We start from the raw sequence: 6,000 nt of genomic DNA, 5'->3' as shown, positions 1-6,000 counted from the left end.
TGTGGGCACCCTGCAGGGAGGTGGATGTGCTGGAGACAGCAGGGCAGGGATAGAGGCTTCACACTGGAGCTGGCACATGGTGCTGGCAGCATTCACCCCCGGCAACTCCCAAATCAGAAAAGCAGCATGTTTCTGGGCTTGTATGCCCCGGTCCAAGTGGAACTCAAGTTTCCTTTCCCCACCCCTTTCTCCAGAGCTGGTCCCTCCAGGGCTCACCTTGAGTGGTGCGATTTATGGGGAGCAGTGGGGCTTTGGGAGGGGAAGTCTGGAAAGAAGTTGCAGGCGGCTGCCTCTCCCTGGCAGATCCCAACCCCTCCCACTCTTATTAATTCACACTTTCCAGGCCTGGAGCACCCTGGAGGGGCCATTTCTTTTTACCTGATGCAGAGACAGGCATCTTACTTGATTTACAGGCTCTAGGGGCGGGTGGCTCCTCGGCTGGTTGCTAAGGTATCTTTTAAATGGAAATCAGGGTGGAGAGATATCACATACATTGTGCCAGCCATCTGCTAACTGTTGCCTCTTCTGTCTGGAACAGCTCGAGGTGGTTCTGACTGGGAGGCAGAGCCCAGGGAGGGGAGTGAAGGGAGGAAGCCTCTGGCTACAGGGAGAGCCTGTGGTCAAGCCAAGGAACAAGAACTTTCCTTTTCTGCCACCATGTTCATTATTTTTCCACTCTCTGTCATCATCTTTGTTTCTCCCTTTTGTTTTAATGTAAAATCACATCCGAAGGCTTTTATTACAAACCAAGAGCCTAGTTCCACAATTTTGTATTTGTTATTGCCAGTATGTATTTCTGAACACATGTATGTGTGTGAGAGAGACTCACCATTATCAGGGCCTGACAGGTGGGTCTTTCTGGGCCAATTAGGCCTCTCTACTTCCGAGAATGCCAGCGTCCCTTCCAGGCCTGACCCCAGGCAGGAAACACAAGTGCCGACATGTAGCCAAGCAGCTGGTTCGCCACCAGTTACTAAGCAAACCCGTAGTGGAGACAGCCAGTCTCTGCACGCCAGGCACATGGAAGCCTCCAGAGGGGCTTCCTTTACTCTAAGCATGGCCTGGAGCCAGATGATCTTGGTTTAAATTGTGATTCTGTCCAGGGTAGCTAGGGGAGTTTAGACAGGCGCAAACCTCTTTTAACCTCACTTCCTAGTAGATAAAGTGGGGATGACAATATTCAGGGCCACAAGGTAGGGTGGGGCAAAGTGCTCACTGCACGAGGTTGCTCAGATGAGGGAACCCTGCCAGAGGCCAGCAGGAACACCTCTTTCTGCCTGCACGAGGGTACCTTGTGCAATTATGGTGGCACTCACCTTGTAGGGTTGTGAAGACTGCATGAAGAAACCCAGTCAAGGAAGGGAGGAGATACTGTTTCTATCCTGGATAAATGCCCAAGACTGGACTGCTTTTCTGGAATGCTGTAAGTTCATTTTGGGGACTGATTTTCTTCTCCCTGCTCTCCTGTACCTACCTCTGTTTGCCACCCTGCCTCCCCCCAGAGCAGGCTCATAGACATTCTGGGCAGACAAGCTCTCGCTCCTTTGCAGATGGATTCCTCCTATGAAGGCTGATTCTGACATTTGATACCAGCATCCATTTCAGCCTCGCTTCTGATCCCCACACACCTCTCTCAGTTTTGCCCACAAATAATCGCATTGCCCCTCCTGCCCACTTTCATTTATCTCTTTGCTCCTGGTCTGAGCCCTTTTCCCTAACTGCCTTGTGGCTATGAGCTTCTGAATGTTCTGTTGTGAGCCCAGATGGAGGATATCCTTCCTGCCCTCCACCACCTACACCACCCTAAGATACTTAGAGGGAACTAGGCCTGGAGTTCCTCTTTCCAGCATTTGTCCAAATTCTGGCCCCAAAGAGAAAGGCCTTGCACCCTAGATATACACTAATTACACATATTCATCCAGTCCCCTTGTCTCCCTCCCAACTTGGGATTTTAACCGCCTTTTGTTTGGCTGTTAGAACAATATATTAAGTGACAGTTCTCAGAATACAATTTTAATTAAGATTCAATAGTCACTTCTCTGTCAGTAATCTTCCATGCTGATTACTTAAAATATATTTACCCAGCTCTATTATGTCATAGATTTGAATTCATTAGACGTTTGTTAATCCTCCACAAACTTTTTGAAAAATGTGGTTTGTTTAGCATAATTTACAAGGACACAACTGTTTGAAACAATGGGCTCTGTGCCTCTGAGCTCCAGGATATGCATCTGGAAGTGTCTGGGCATTCTTTGCTTGCTGTTGCCATTGCTGTCTCTACCAGAGGGCAGGTGACACAGCCAAGGGTGGAAAGGCGTAAAGGATGGCGGAGGCAGTCCATCTATATTGCACAGATGCAGTCCCTATGGGTCAGCCTTCCAGAATGCAGAGCTGGCGGGAGGGGGTGGGAGAGAGGATCTGGAGAGACAGTGGAAGATATTCAGCACAGGCCATGAATAGCCTCAGCCCCGGGCCCGGGGCACCTGACAAATATCATTTCCTGTGTGCCAGGACTTGAAAATGTTGGGAAGTGCTGTCTAGACTTAGAACACTGCCACATTTATTGATAAGAGCTCATAAGAGAGATGGCCTTTCTCATGGGGCCATGGAACACTACCCCCGGCCACACACACACACTCAACCACCTCTTGATTAATTAGCAAGGGACATCCTTGGATGTGGCTGTGGCTGTTTGTGTGCTCCCATTAGTATAGAGAATACCACTCAACTATATTTGAGCAGGTGCCATAGCCAAAAAAACGTCGGCCTTCTTCGTTCTGTGACCACAATGAGTCATAGGGAGGTGTAACTAGAAAACTCAAGACTCAGTGCAAATGGAGAAGATCCTCATTTTGTTCTATGAGGCCCCAGCAAGTAGAGACCAAGAAGGCCAGAACACATTAGAGCACAGAGCAAGTTGGAAAGGTGGCAGGTGGAAAGCTTCCATGTATCAATACCTGTGACCTGGTGGGGTCTGGGTAAGGTGAATCTGGTCTACCTTAGGTAGGAGCTTGGTGAGAACAGAGACTGGCAGGGTCAGCAGGTGCTCATGGGGAGCCCAGGGCAGAGCTGTGTGGAACTTTGGCCAAGACTTTTAATGAAGGTGCCCATGATGGAAAAAAAACCCATATCCTACAGAACAGAGGTCAGCAAACTCTTTCGTAAAGGACAAGATAGTAAATGTTTTAGACTTTGGTGGCCACATGTTATATGCAGCAATGGCTCACCTCTGCCACGGCGGCACAAAGGAAGCCACAGGCAATAGGTAAACACATAAACATGGCTGTGTTCTAATAAAATTTTATTTACAAAAACAGATGACAGGATATATTTGGTCTGTGAGTTACAGTTCACAGCACTACCCAGTATGGTAGCCAATAGCCACATATGGCTAGTGAGCATTTGAAATGTGCTCTGAGGGTAAAATACACACCAGATTTTGAAGACTTTGTAAAATAAAAAAGTTAGCCATCTCATTAATAATTATATTGATGATATGTTGAAATAATATTTTGGATATAGCTAGTTATATAAAATATGTTATCAAAGTTAATTTCACCTGTTTCTTTTTACTTTATAAAAAAAACATGGGCACTAGAAAATTTGAAGTCACATTTTTGGCTCACATCATATTTCTACTTTACAGTGATGCTCTCTCCAGATGAAATATAGGGCAAGCCTCTGGCCCTTGAAGGGTCTTGGGTAGGAGATTTACCCTTAAAGAGGAACAATAATGGAATTCAAATATGCATAATAAAGTGTATGATAGGAATAGATTTTTAATATATTACATATCTTTAAAAAAAAAAAAAAGCTATTACAGGAGGCCAAAGCAGGCGGATCACGAGATCAGGAGATCGAGACCAACCTGGCTAACATGGTGAAACCCCATCTCTACTAAAAATACAAAAAATTAGCCGGGCGTGGTAGTGGGTGTCTGTAGTTCCAGCTACTCTGGAGCTGAGTCCAGGAGAATAGCCTGAACCCAGGAGGCGGAGCTTGCAGTGAACTGAGATAGCACCACTGCACTCCAGCCTGGGCGACAGAGAAAGACTCCGTCTCAAAAAATAAATAAATAAATAAAATAAAATAAGCTAGTTTTTTCTGCATTTGTGCTCCTCAAACTGGGAGCTATGGAGCTCTACTTCCACAAGATATTGGCCGGGGGAGGTGGCTCATGCCTGTAAATCCAACATTTGGGAAGGCTGAAGCCAGGAGTTCGAGACCAGCCTGGGCAACATAGCAAAATCTGACTCTACAAAAATAGAAATAAAAATAAAAATAATTAGCCAGGCATGACGGCACGTGCCTGTATTACTAGGAGGTAAATGTGGGAGAATCACTTTAGCCCAGGAGTTTCAGGCTGTCATGAATTAGGATTGTACCACTGCACTACAGCCTGGGTGACAGAGCAAGAATCTCTCTCTCTCTCTCTCTCTCTCTCTATATATATATATATATAATCTCTCTGTCTCTCTCTTTATATATATATATATATACACACACACACACATATTACTGTTGCTTTAAAAAGGGATGTCTTTATAGTAAAAAGAAATAGGAGTAATGCAAAATTAAATATTAATTTAGTGTTTCACTGCAGCAGAATTTCTCAATTCTTCTAAACTTGCTCCTGCGCATAGAGCTATTGTGAGAGAAAGCAAGAGTAGGCAATGCTTCCCCCAACTTACTGGCCTTGGAAGCCATTTTGCAGAACTGTAATTAGTACATCTAGAAGGCAATTTGAGGGGCTGGGCACGGTGGCTCACACTTGTAATGCCAGCACTTTGGGAGACCGAGGTGGGTGGATCACCTGAGGTTAGGAGTTTGAGAACAGCCTGGCCAACATGGTGAAACCCCATCTCTACTAAAAATACAAAAAATTAGCTGAGCATGGTGGCATGTGCCTGTAGGCCCAACTACTTGGGAGGCTGAGGCAGGAGAATCACTGGAACCACGGAGGTGGAGGTTGCAGTGAGCCGAGACTGCGCCACTGCACTCCCCTGGGAGATGGAGTGAGACTCTGTCTCAAGAAAAAGAAAAAAAAAAAAGGCAATTTGAGAAATGCTGGTCTGCATAGTGCTACACAATCAGTGTGCATGATTTTCCAAAAGTCCACCTCGACTGGTTATCATTTGTTCTTTTGCTCTAGCAGTAAAGACCCAAGAAGCACTACATCAATAAGGCCACATTTAGTACAACACAGGATAGTGATGAAACTGTTGAGATTTGGAGGCACAAAGACCTGAGTCAGATTTCTGTTCCTTTCTTTCTTACATAGTCATTCTTGTAAAAGCACCTACTATGTGCCAGGCAGCGCTTTAGGCTTTAGGCATGCAGTGGTGAATAAAAAGAGGTCCCTTCTTCTTGGGGCTTTACTGCTAGAGCAAAAGAACAAACTATAAAGAACACAAATAGGTAAAACATAGAGTAGGTTGATAGAGAAGTTTCAAGAAGAAAATACAGAGCAGAGCAGAGGGCTATGCAGTGGGGCGGGGCGGGGATGATCATGGAAGAGCATCTGGGAAGGCCTCTGGGAGAAGGTAACTTGTGAGTAAATATCCAAAGGAGGCTCTGAGGCCATGAGCAATCCTCATCTGTGTATAGATAATCCCTTCCTTCTGAAGGGATTTCCTAGAGTCCAAAAGAGCTGATGTATGTGAGGGTCCAGACAGAGGCTAATTGCTTACAAACGGTTCAGAATTCACTCCTTTGCCTCCCATCATACCTCCTTCTTCACTTCCCACATTCTCAAAGATTCATGAACTATGTGGATTCTCTTTAGTGAAACAGTTCCCCACTGACCCCGGAGTCTCTCAGCACCAACTCTCTTCTTATCTACAACATCATTCTTAAGGAATGCTGGTTCAATTTAATTTTATGCTAAGCCTAAACCAATTAAGAAGGTAAAATTATGTCTCAAAATACAGCCATAACATCCTCTCAAACTCAATTATTGGATAAGCCAATGGTATGGTATCCCATCCATCCATCCATCCA

This window comes from Trachypithecus francoisi, unplaced genomic scaffold (assembly GCF_009764315.1).
Source record: "Trachypithecus francoisi isolate TF-2019V2 unplaced genomic scaffold, Tfra_2.0 Lachesis_group10, whole genome shotgun sequence".
Lineage (NCBI taxonomy): Eukaryota > Metazoa > Chordata > Mammalia > Primates > Cercopithecidae > Trachypithecus > Trachypithecus francoisi.
Note: the sequence above shows the minus strand (reverse complement) of the source record.